Below are 14,009 nucleotides of genomic sequence, written 5' to 3'. Positions count from 1 at the left end.
AAATAATATGTAAGCCTGCACAAATTTCTTATGTGCTTATATATTATTATAATCGATTATTTAGTCAAACTTATTTAGTTATATAATGGTTCATAAATATGAAAGGTCCTGTACTCTATTCTAAATGTGGAAATGAATATTACAACAAATTATATAAAATAATTAATTATGAAAACATAAAAATGCATAAATTATGTAATAAATATGGAAATTATATGTTTAATAATTAAAATGTCAATAAAAATAAAATAATACAGTTATGTAATAAGTATATTATACAAGTGAATTTAGATACATGTTCTTTTCTCCAAGTATCTTATATCCACTGATACAATGGAGAAGTATGTTATCTACTATAACTACTTAACTACATCAGAGTTACTTACAGCACTGCCTCACATACTGTGGTTATTCTCACCACTGGATTGTCAGGATCCTCACTGTGCTTTACCCCACTGATGAGATCCCAAAGAGGATCTAAACCTACATCTGGATAGTGGCATATACTTTAAATAAAAAGCAACATTTTTCTCCACTGATACAGTGCCTTTTATTTAGAGTAGTGCAATACTACAGCAACTTGTAGTGAAGTGCTTCCACAATACACACACACACACACACACACACACACACACACACACACACCCAACTGTGCACTAATAAATGCATTAAATAAATAAATAAATGCACTAATAAATGCACCATTAAATCACTTAAATGCACTAAGAAGCAAATCCAGTTTTCTTATAGCTATATACAGAAAGGCCACAGCTTGAGGCCTTTGCCCTAGATTTAATTATATCTACTTCACTTATTGCACCATCTTGCATCTCACATATTGTGGACTTATCTTGTAAATGGGTTGTTCATGTCTTCATGACTATCTTCCTACCAATGTGATCCCAAAAAGGATCAAAGTCTGGGTAGACCTGACAACCCTAAGATAAGTTGAGGTTGACAGTTTGATGGTGGTTTCTTCTGTTTAAACCAGCTATTTCCCAATTCATGCCTCTCTCTCTTCCCTTTCTACCAATGCTTTGCTTCTGTCTACTGCATAGGGTTGTAAGGTCCTACCTTTTTCCCCGTAAGCTTTATGTTCTTTTTGGTTGATTTTACTCTTTACATTTTTAATTTGCCTGCAAGTAGGTTTCTTCCTTTTTTTTTTTTTTTTTTCTTCTTTTTATGATGAAAATCATGTTTTAAATGTCCCGGTAAATATAACTAAAAATTGTTTGCTAACACAACCATCAGATGATGCTGCAACTGTTCAAAAACTGTTGGCAACAACATTTTTTCAATAGTTGCCTACCATGAGAAAGGCAGAAGAAGTCACAGAACATATTGTTCTTTCACTTTCATTGTCCATGGTGTGGGAGAAGAAAGAAAATGTACCCAATATCAGTAGAATAGAAGGATATTTTTTAAGTATTCCTGGCTCAAATGCTGTAGTAGAAAAGGCGTTTTCATTAATGAAATTTAAGTAGACAGATGTCAGAAACAGAAGTCACCAAGAATTAATCGAGGCAAAGTTGCAGATTGCAATGAATTTCTCTTTTACATGTAAAGAGTTCCTTCAGTATGTAAAACAGGATAAACAATTATTAAAAAGGCCAAAATGTCAAAATAAGTACAATTAAAATAACAGACAATTTGAATTTTGTGTTTGTTAAAACAAATTTTATCAACAAAAAAAATTTTTTTTTTTTTTTTTTAGGAAAACCTGGAAACCCTACTACTGTATATATATTTTGAAATTTGGAGTTTTTTTAGCACATACACCTCAACTCCCCAGACATACATTCATTCGCACACTTATGTAGCACTTATTCATTCATTTCACAGATTTGCTTACACAATTCCAACAAAGACATGGATACAGACAAAACACCAACTCACAAAATGGGAAATCATGCAAACAAACACATGCACAAAACAAATTGTCAGCACACATTCACTCACACAGTTGTGCACCACTTGATCATTCGCACTAACACAGGGTAGGGAGTGCATACAGACAGGGGCCCCAGTGGTCGATTTAGATAGTCTATTTAAGTCACATTTGGGGTGGAACAGCTTTGTTCAGAATTTATTGATAGGGGGATTAGTGTTATGTTTCAGTAGTAGGTGCATCTGTTTGATGGGTTTGAGAGGATTTGTCTTCTTGTTTGAAAGACTGTCTCTGGGCATATTGTACAAGGACTTTACAGTAACCTTCCTCGATAATGACAAGTGCTCCTGATTTCTGGGATAGGGCCAATCCTAGATATCATCAGACTTCTGGAAATGTCTTAGATTCAGCACTCATACAATTAAGTTCTCCCAATCTTAAGGTGCACCACAGGTGATTTAATTTGACTATCAGCCCTAGTGCATGGAGTTTGGCTGTGGATGAGCCACTGTCAAGAAGAAATTTATCAACAATTCTGGGACAAACCACGGAGGTGATCTGGAGACAACCGGTGCCACATTTAGCAGACTAGGCCTGTGTTGAGGCATACTCTTTAAATAAAAAGCAATATACAGGGTGGAGCACGATGGAATGATGGTTCTTAATTCATAAAAACTACTTTTTCAGCCAGTGCCATCTAATACTGAAAAATAATTTCAGTATTAGTCAGGCTAGTGTAGTGTTGTGTGCAAACATGAAGAAATGGAGTTTGGAACTACATACAATAATAGTTGAATGCTATGTTAAGCATGAATCTTATCTTAGCAATAAATAAACTCATACACCAACCATAAGAATAAGTATTTTACTGTAACTGAAAATTAACAAATTAAAATAAATAAAATTACTACACTATGTATTTACCAAAACTGATATTATAATAAATTAAATTATGTACATTGTGAAAACATTAAAACTGTAATAAAATCCTTGCAATAAAATATACTAAAATAAATCGGATTAAAAGCAATAAAAACGATAAGAAACCTGGAGCTTTAGGAAGCATCAGCTTCCTTCTTCAGCAGTAACAAAACTTCCTGCAACACTTCCTTATATAACAGACTCACGGTACTTATACACGTGGTTCAGTCAGCGGATGGTCCGAACCGGAAGTGGAAACAGTTCGGGAGCTTGCCAAGCAAAACCGTTCATCCGTACTTAGGACAATGGTTTCAAACAGAGGATGCATACGCATACCTCTGTCCCTATTCATGATATTGTTGTCGGGTGAACTGATTCGTAAGCTCTCAAGCCATTTATGGTCCCAGAACCCATGCACTCGATCCACAATAACCGCATCCTCTGGGGAGATCTGATACTGCCTCTCCCAAAAATGCTCGGCCACAGCAGACTTGTTGTAATCAGTGGTTTTTATAGCATTTACATGCTCCCCCAGACGATCCTTGAGCTGTCGTTTTGTCTCGCCCACATAACATTCCCCACAATCCGGGCATTTTATCCTGTATACCACTCCACTACTCAGGTCCTTTGCTATTGGGTCTTTTACTTGGGACACAACTGTGCAACCTCCACCTGGGAAGCTGCACACAGCGTGTTTTATAACCACACAAAATTCTCGTTAGATGCACAGTAACGCCCGGATAGTAAGGAATGTATGCGGTAGCCACAGAAACAAACGGTTCCTGACGGCTGGACTCTGTTCCTCTACTAAATCTGTCTATGATCCTCTGGGGGTATCTGCATTTTCTAAGGTCTGCTGTGACTCGTCTAATTTCACATGCTTTGTCCTCAGAGGTAGTACAGTGTGACTCTGCTCTATCTAGTAGAGCTTTTACCACACTATTCTTATATTGTCCAGCATGTGCTGAACTATAATGGGTGTACTGGCCTCTGCACATAGGTTTTTTACACACTGGAAGTTTTGAGCCTAGGGCCTATCCTAGAGACTAGTACATCCAAGAAGGGAAGGGTACCTCCTGTCTCCACCTCTGAGATAAATTGTATAAATTGGGAGAAGCTATTAGGCCAATGGAGTGCATCATCCTCTCTCCCCTTCTGGACCACGGTAAAGGTATCATCTACATACCTCTTCCATTTCTTTATGGGAAACTGACATCCACCAAAAACCCTGCCCTCTAACTCCTCCATGGCCAAATTGGCCACGATGGTGCTAATGGGAGATCCCATGGCTGTACCATGAACCTGTTTGTACATAACACCTTGGTACACCATAGTGGTGCTGGCCAGACAAAGTTCCACACCAGAACAAATATCCTCTACATTTAAAAGTGATCTATTACCCAAAGAGACATCATTACTCAAAGCTTTTCTAACACAATATATTCCATGTTTAATTGGAATGCATGTAAATAGTGACACAACATCAAAGGAAATCATGCTCTCATTTTCATTTACAATCAAATCTTTCACAAAACCCACAAATTCTTTGCTGTCTTTTATGACATAGTTGGACTGATCCATTATAGGCGAAATCAATTTAGCCAAGTACCCCGACAAAGCATATGTGGGGCTTCCTATAAATGATACGATGGGTCTGAGAAGGACTTCCGTCTTGTGAGTTTTCGGAAGTCCATAGAACCTGGGGCGTTGGCATCCAGTAGCATGTAAGAACCAAAAGGTCTCCCTGGAAATCTTCTCTGCCTTTAACCAAGTCTGTACCAGTTTATTAACGCGCCGCTCTAGGCCAACCAACTGGTTTCTCTGAGTAACTTTATACGTATTATTGTTCTGTAAAAGGTCCAATGCTTTTTTGTGATAATCTTCTTTGTTTAGGACAACCGTCAATCTGCCCTTGTCCGCAGGTAAAACCACAATTCCATCGTCTCTTCTCAATTCATTCAAGGCTTTTCTTTGACTAAAGTTAACATTCTGAGATACTTTCTTCACCTGGCTCAAAATAACGGCAGACTTCACCCGGATCTCATTAGCTAGGGCCTCCGGTAGCTTGCTGATGGCCCGTTCAATACCCATTGCTATCTCCGCAATGGGAGGTTGTGTCCCAAGTAAAAGACCCAATAGCAAAGGACCTGAGTAGTGGAGTGGTATACAGGATAAAATGCCCGGATTGTGGGGAATGTTATGTGGGCGAGACAAAACGACGGGTCAAGGATCGTCTGGGGGAGCATGCAAATGCTATAAAAACCGCTGATTACAACAAGTCTGCTGTGGCCGAGCATTTTTGGGAGAAGCAGCATCAAATCTCCACAGAGGATGCGGTTATTGTGGATCGAACGCATGGGTTCTGGGACCGTAAATGGCTCGAGAGCTTACGAATCAGTTCATCCGACAACAATATCATGAATAGGGACAGAGGTATGCGTATGCATCCTCTGTTTGAAACCATTGTCCTAAGTACGGATGAACGGTTTTGCTTGGCACGCTCCCGAGCTGTTTCCGTTTCCAGTTTAGACCATCCGCCGACTGAACCACATGTATAAGTACCGTGAGCCTGTTATATAAGGAAGTGTTGCAGGAAGTTTTGTTACTGCTGAGGAAGGAAGCCGATGCTTCCGAAAGCTCCAGGTTTCTTATCGTTTTTATCGTTTTTAATCCGGTTTATTTTAGTATATTTTATTGCAAGGATTTTATTATAGTTTTAATGTTTTCACAATGTACATAATTTAATTTATTATAATATCAGTTTTTGTAAATACATAGTGTAGTAATTTTATTTATTTTAATTTGTAAATTTTCAGTTACAGTAAAATACTTATTCTTATGGTTGGTGTATGAGTTTATTTATTGCTAAGATATGAATTTGCCCAACCTCAGAGGCCATTTTCAGGAAAACATGAATCTCGTTTGCTCGTTCACAAAACACTGTCATTGCTTGAGAAAACCACTGGTGGAAAACCAGTTGTATTGTACAAGTGAAACCCATAGGATCATTAAAGACCATAAGAAAGCCTGTAAACATTGCAGCTGTGAAACACACATTTTAAGAAAACAGTCCTTTTCACTTGGCATGGATTCACAAGGATTCTCCAGATAATCCTCAGCCAAATTTTACATTTGAAATTACAATTTCACTTCCACAAGATGGCACTTGCACAGGAATGTGATAAAGCAATGCATCTTCAGTTTTTCATGATTTTCAAAGAAGGTTACAACAAAATTCAAATTTAATTAACAATCTTTTAGTGATAGCTGAAGCAATCTTCCACTTCTCTCATGCTACAAATAAAATAAACTTTCAATAGTTGTCTGACAGAAACAGACAAGATAGCAGATCAACTGCACAGGCCTAAAGCTGTGGTTTGGTGTGGAGTTGCATCATTTGGTATTTACAGTTGTTATTTCTTCAAAGATGATGCTGATAATTCTGTTACAGTAAACAATGAGCATTATAGATCCATATTCAAAATTTTTTTACTCCACAGCTTTAGGATCAAGGGTAAGAGTGGTTCCAGAAGGATTGGGCAACTACCCATACAGCAAATGTAAAAATGAATTTGTTGCATTCAACTGTTTGGCAACCATATCATTTTTTTGTTACTCTTGGCTGCAGTGAGCACTATCTTTCTGCATCCAATTTCTTTTTTGGAAGTCAACTTAACAGCAAACACAGGTGTTGTGTGCCATTAGAGGTAGAAACACTTTTTTTTTTTTTTTTAATGCTAAACAAAATTATTGGAACTTATAGTAGGTTGAGAAGGCAGAAGATGCTTATGTTTTGCCAAATGTTGCCAAATGGAAAGAGTATTATGGAGGAGATTCAAGCAAATGATGATGCCATGAGAGTGTGTAATACACAGTCACAAAAAGAATTCAAGAATGTACTGAAATGCAAGGGGAACACTTAAGTGACAATTTTTAAAACAAGTAGCTATTAAAAAAAATGCCTTTGGACCCAACTTAAATAATCTGTATTAAATATTGCTCATTGTAAAAATTATAATGAAGCTTTAACAATTTAACCTGGCAGTGGTAGCAGGGCACCTCACAGGTGCCTTCAAAACTAACATTCCCATATTAACCATTAATCAATGATTAAATTTCTTAAATTTTTTCTACCTTCCTAAATATAGTCAAATATTTATTGAATTACTTTTACTGAAATGAAAGTTTCCAAAGTGATTTTCATATAGAAATGAGGTGTGAGAACCTGTCAAGTGCCCCATCACCATTTTTGCAACTATTTGGATTTTTGCTTGAAGAATGGCATGGTACTGGACAACTGCAGATACTCTTTGCATAGTTTTAGGTTACTTGCTTTTCCTTTCCCACCAAATCAATAAACATCTACTGTCTTACACTAGGCATTCTTTCTTGAAAGAGATTTAGTATTGTTTTCACAGCATAAGGATGATAACATGAAACCTGGTTTCTGAAAATGGACGCTACTCTGTGGGAAGCAACGTATATAGTTTCAAATTTCGCATGCTCTCGGGAGCACCAAATTTTAAATAAATTTTGATATGAGCCTGAAAAATTGAAGTAACTAATGGCATCAAATATACAAAGGGTTGTCATTTAATTTGCGGACTGGTGAAATGTTTTTTGTTTACCTCACGAACTTTACATAACTGCCACCAAAGGCACTCTTCCTGGTAGCTACTGAGCAGACTGTGTGTACACCAGTACTCGTTGAGCTAGTGTTCCATGCAGAGAGCTTTTTTAGCCGCATGTCACTGACAATCCTTTTGAAGCAAGTATCATGTCGGACATACAGATTGAACAGGGATATGTGATTCATTATGTCAGACAGAGCTTAAATAAATCAGATACAGTTAAAGAGATGAATGAAGTGTATGGTAGTGAGTGTCTTGGAAGGACGGCCATATTTAAATGGAACAAGTGATTCAGTGAAGGCCGTGAGTCTGTTGCCGATGACCCAAGACCTGGTCAGCCTTCCAACCAAACTCCTGAGAAAATCACAAAAGCCCAGGAAATCTTGGATGCAGACAGGCAAATTACACTTCGTAAGTTAGCTGTCAGAATGTCCATTTCATATAGTAGTGCTCACAATATTGTGAAAGATCACCTGAAAATGTCATGAATCTGTGCCAGCTGGATTCCACAATTTGATTCCAGAAAAAACAGCAAAGAGTAGACTTGTGCAAAGAAATGATTGATTGTTTTGAAACACGGGGTCAAAACTTCTTAAATCAAATAGTGACTTGTGATGAAACTTGGATTTTTCACTATGATCCAGGAACAAAACGACAGTTGAGTGAATAGAAGCATTCTCATTCACCAAGACCTAAGAAATTTCGAGCTTCTCGTTTGGCTGAAAAACAAATGGTTCTGGTGTTTTTTGACATAAAAAGCATTCTTGTTACACATTTTGTGCCTCTTTGAAGAACTATGGATAAGGAAGCATACCCTGAGGTTCTCAGAGTCAAACTTGAGGAAAGACAGTTGTAGAACAGATGTGCAGAAGTTTGCCTTTAGCCAGCGAGTAACTGATTGCCAGAACAGACTTCCATTAGTTTTTGTGGAATTTGATAGCTTAAATAAATTTAAGGCTGAACTAGACAAACATTTGGAATGTTTATCTAGTTGCATCATAGGACTCAATTAATGCTAACTTCGATGCACCATTCATGAGAAACATTGAGAACTTTCCGGTGTGATGTGGTTTTTATATCAAGACAATGCCAGGCCCCATATGGCTAATATTGTGCAGCCAGTGATCACTACCATTGGTGCCAAGGTTCTGCCATATCCCCCTTATTCACGAGACTTAGCCCCATGTGATTTCTTCCTGTTTCCATGTCGGAAGAAGAAAGCTCTGAAATGCAAGTGTTTCACATCAGACAACAATGCTCACAGAGCCACAACAGAAACACTTTGCAGTCTTTTGAAAAATGGCTTGCAAGCAGCATTTAATGCATGGGTATGACAGTGGCGAAAGTGTGTAAAGTTCAAGGGAGAATATTTCAAGAAGGAGAAATCCACAGAAGATTCAGATGATGACAATTAAGATAAGATCTTGGACCAGTCCATGAATTAACTGATCACCCCTTATGCACATGGTTTTAATTGTTTTTAATAATATTTATATAGATAATAAGCAAAAATATATGCACCTGCATAGTTTAAAATTTCATTCATTTAATGTTCTTTTAAGTTGGAAAATGGAAGAGACTATGAGAGATGTTTCATTTTTATGTCTAATAAGTTTATTTTGTAACTTTTGGCAAAATGAATATTGTTCTTTTTTTTTTTGGGGGGGTTTATTTTTAAAAATAAAGTATAAAACACATCGCACATTTTAAAAATTAATTTATTTTAAACCTTAAAGATCATACACAATAAGTATTGCAATCCATTAAGAAAAAAATTAAATTGTTATTATTCAAGCAGAATTAGAGGGGGGAAGGAAAAAAAAAAAGGAGACATCGATCAGGTGCCCTGCCACCAAGATTAGAACACCATCACTGCCTGGTTAAAATGTCTCAGTCCACCATGCTCCATCCTATTCATTGGGGCAGTGGCTTTTATTTAGAGTAGTGCAATACCAAGGCAACTCATGGTAAAGCTCAAAACAGGCTGACATTCATGGAACATATGCTGTACAGTTTACAAATGAAGCGCTGTTGTATGAGTGCAGTGCATTATTCATACACCAATGTGTATAAGTAGTAAAAAATGTGGCTATTAAATAATGAGACTGTTGCAATAAAATAAATATAGTCGATTCCGGTTAATTGGGACACATCGGGACTAGTGCATTTTGGCCCGATTAAGCGGCTGCCCCAATTATCCGAAGTTTCACGTAAAAAAAAGTTAAAAATACAATGGACCCCTGCTTTACAATTGGTCCACTATACAATCAAATCACGTTACGATGGAGTCACCTAAGTAAAGTACCATTCACTATACGATGTGTAGTAAGCGCTGTTCATTGTGATCACGTTTGTGAACTGAATTTTAGTTCTATTAAACAGCGATTCTAATTAGCAAAAATAGGAGGAATATTATCTACAAGCTATAAAAGTAAAGATATATTAAGCACAAATTTACCCTTTATTACCTTACCAATTAAAAAATTAAATGATACATGAAAATTGGAATTAATACATACTGTAATATGTACATACTAACTAGTTGACATTTCTGTTCACTGACATTTCGCCGACCAGGCTGGCTGGGTGGGTGGGTAAAGTGCCTGCCTGGCAACCCAAAGGCCGCGGGTTCGAATCCCATCTCGGGCTTGGATCAAAGTACTGCAAAAACCTTGGGAGGTGCATTATGGCCACAGAAGCCGATGCACCAACAACTAACTAAAAAAAAAAAAAACCGACATTTGTGGGTGGGTGGTAAAAAGATAAGCAATCAATAACAAAAAAGAACACGGCACACACAAATTGCAAGTAACACGATACGTGCAAGTGAGAATGGAATAACAAGTTACGAATCTTTAAAAATAGGAATGAAGAGAAGATTATGAAAATTAATTTTTTTATATGATTGAAGATTTCATGGAAGTGTAAACACATTTTACCATAATAACCCACAGAATTCCAGCTGTCGGTATTATCGCAAATTCAATAAGATCGAGTTTACTATCCATTTATGATAGATTGCACTAACAGAAAAGCCCAATAGACAGGTGACTGCTAATTGTTTTATTGTTTTATGGTTGTGACCTCCAGAAATCAGACCGAACCACGTGGTACAATCGGAGAAAATCGTAGGGTGATCTCCAGTGCGGTGGTCTCCTTCCCCAATTAAACAGCATGTTGTCCCAATTAAGCGAAGTAAACCCTGGCTATTTTCTCGATTGGATTCTGTTTTTTAAGATTTGCCCCAAATAAACGGCTGCCCCAATTAACCGGTGGCCCAAATAACCGGAATCCACTGTATAATGAAATATTTTGTACCTTACACATTATCCCTTCAAAATAATTGCCTTGGGCTTGCACACACTATTCGATACATTTCTTACAACACAGAAACATTTCTGGAAGTCATCTTCTGTACACCCTTTTAACACTTTGGTCACTTTTTTCTGAATATCTTCAAATGAACTAAAAATAGGTTAACTTAAGTACACTTTTCAGTTTAGGGAAGAGAAAAAGGTCAGGAGTTAGGATGCTGTTCACCACAGGGATTTGTTTTTGGCCAGAAATAGCAAACTGAGAGCATGTTGTATGTTGGAGCATTGTCTTGATGGGGCATCTAACCATCCTTCCACAATTCAGGTCTCTTCCTTAGAATTTTTTCATACTGCCTTGTCAGAACTTCAATATAGTATGTTTGACTGACAGACTAATTTGATGGGATGTATTCAGCGGTAATAATTCCTTTAAGATCAAAGAAAACAAGAAGCATTGTTTTTAATTTTTATTTTGATATTCTTGCTTTTTTTTGGTCGGGGGACTGTTTTGTCTTTCATTGCATTGACTGTCTTTTAGTTTTGGGTCGCACTGGAAGAGCCAAGTTTCATTGCAAGTAATTACAGTACTCAAAAGAAGTGTATCTTCTTTTTTTTTTTTTTTTTTCAAAATATCTTCGCAACTTACTTCTCATTCTTTTGATCATCATTCTAAATTTCTGGCACCAACTTGGTCAAAATTTATCTGTTTCTTTGTCCATATTGCGTTCCGATGCAACCATTCTAATGCTTAAACACTGACCACCCCTAATCAATGTCCTTACCCACTTCAGAGTTTCTTTACTTTTAATGGATATTGGGCAGCCTGGTTGTTCGCCCAAAAATCTTTTGTGCCATTTAAACTCAAGCTCTTGACATAGTATCTTCCCCATAAACTTAGCATAACAATTTGTAATGTTCAGTTAGTGTTTTTAGTTTTGTTAAAAATCTGAGCTTCATTTGTTGTTTGATTCTTTTGTGTGACATTTTTCCAGCACACTGCAAAAACACAAGGTAATGAAAACCTATCTCACTGTAAAGTGAATAAGCATGCTGGAATGAGACTCGGCAGACAACTAGGGAAAGGTTCAAGGGGATCTGGCCCAAAATCCCGACAGGCCAGAATCCAGTCAGCCCCTACTATATTGTACAAATATATGAATATAATTCTATATATTTATTAATTTTTAATAAGTAAAAATTTACCTTAGATTCATTTTGTAAAAAAAATTAAAATTTTAACGACAAATACCTCTCGCACCGGGTTCAAGGTCAACTTCAGTGCTTTTGTTTCACAGGTGTTTCTTAATGCATAGTAGCTGCACATGCAGTCAAGTTATTTAATAGCCCACACCTTATGTATTGTTCAAGGACAGCTGTGAGGCAGTGGAAAATCTCCCCAACACTGCAATACTATAAAAAGAGCTCAATCAAGTGCATATTAACAAAACAACCACAGCATTTCTGAACATATCCCACAAAAAGTGAACATCACTATCAGTAGCATAGAGAGTCATAAACAAACACCTTTGCTTCCAAAAAGTTAGTGTAAGGTGGAATTCCAAGATGCTGGAATTCACTCAGAAAGCTTATCTCTAAGTGTTAGGACCATTAAATTTTGATTTGTTTGTTGCTGTTTAGATTGAGATTCAGTGGCACAAGAGCTGCTAAGGCTACACTGTGCCTGTTCATATGCTATTGAAGTAAAAAAAGGTATAAAGATTAATTAAAGCCTATCATATACATGGATTGTTTAAGGTAATTGAATAATTCAATGAAGCTGGCATTATTTTCCATAATATGGTGTAGTGCTAATGGTTCAGATAAATTTGACAAAGATACAAAGGCTGCAGTCCTGTTTATCTGGTAGTGCAGACAGTCTATGAGGATGTGCTTCACAGTTAATAAGGAATGGCAATGAATGCACTGTATAGATCATCCCCCAGAGAAGAAAAAGTTCTGTTGGGTGGGTGTGACCAATTCATGTTCTGGCAAGAATAACTTTGTGTCTATTCTTTCAAAAACTGGTGTTCGACAGTTGTGGCTCATGTTTAAGCTGTAACAGTTTAGTGTTAGTCTGAGATTGCCATAGTTGCTTCCATCAATTGTGACACACTTGTTGGATGAGAGGTTTATAGTCTGAATGTGGAACTTGTGCCGTGCATAATACTTGTTCATTAGATAACTTGATTTGCATTTATTTCCAGAAATTGCAATGTGCCTTGGAATCCAGCAGAACTTCTGACTGGCAAGTTATATCATGCTCAATCAACCAAGATTAAATCTGTTTAATAACAGGATGAGAGAGGAAATACTTGCATTGTAGGGAAATTACTGCATTCAGGGAACTTCTGAAGATTTTGATCTGGGGTGTAGAAAATGATCAATGGTTAATATAATTGCATACAATTCTACAGTGTATAGGCTGAATTCAACTGGAAGTGATGTAGATATGGCAAATGTAGAACTGCAACTGTAGTTGCTGCGGCTGCTGCTGCAACTACAGTGGTCAGTATATATCTCAACACAATAGAAATTTGCTGATACACATGCACAAATAGTTGTTTGATATTCATATTTGCTGCAGAGTGCTTTCCCAGTTGACTAAAGTGATTATCACAAGTTGTTGAATATTGAACCTATGGAGGATGTGGTTCAGAAGTACCTTGGACTATATTGTTTAACTGTACATTCCAATGTTGCATTAGATCTTGTAGGTTTATTCCTTCTTCTAGCAAGGTTATTTTCTTTAGGCTTATTGCTATAGCTCATTTTCTACTGGGGAGAGAGGAGGATTAAAAGAAATATGACTGCATAGCCTACATTCATAGGCTTCACATTTTTGCAGCATAATTTCAGAGGTGGCAGTTTTCTCCTTAGATTTAGTGGTGGTTCATTTGCTACAACATATAAACTTTGAATAAGAGGATGTCCGGAAAGCAACAAGATGATGGCCTGGGTTGAGCCACTCAAGAGCACTCCTGGTAGAACTATATGTATGGGGGGAGGGGGCCATAAGACCAGTTGGGATCTGATGATTGCATCGCACAAGTGAAGTAGGGCGCAACAGTCAACACTGCGTGTCATGGCTGAGATTACTCTTAAGTATATTTGTCTTTTCTTTGGCATGCAGTCCAGGTATTCATTATGTTTTAGAAAAATTAAGCTTATTGTCAAGAGTGAGGCCTAAGAAACAGTTTGTTTGTTATTTGGTTTACAGGAGCATTAGCAACTAAGGCCATATTGCTCCGGGGATAT

The 14,009-nt window shown here is 37.1% G+C and overlaps 1 protein-coding gene across 2 annotated transcripts in view; it reads right to left on the bottom strand.

Annotated features, from left to right (window-relative positions):
• The window catches only part of LOC150081718 (uncharacterized), a 1,674,628-nt gene that overhangs the window by 868,264 nt on the left and 792,355 nt on the right, over positions 1 to 14,009 (bottom strand). The gene's annotated exons all lie outside the window — the stretch shown is intronic.

The sequence above is a fragment of the Mastigoproctus giganteus genome, chromosome 8, assembly GCF_048544385.1.
Source record: "Mastigoproctus giganteus isolate SK-2022 chromosome 8, ASM4854438v1, whole genome shotgun sequence".
In the NCBI taxonomy this organism is placed as follows: Eukaryota; Metazoa; Arthropoda; class Arachnida; order Uropygi; family Thelyphonidae; genus Mastigoproctus; species Mastigoproctus giganteus.
This window is presented reverse-complemented; position numbering and strand designations above follow the sequence as displayed.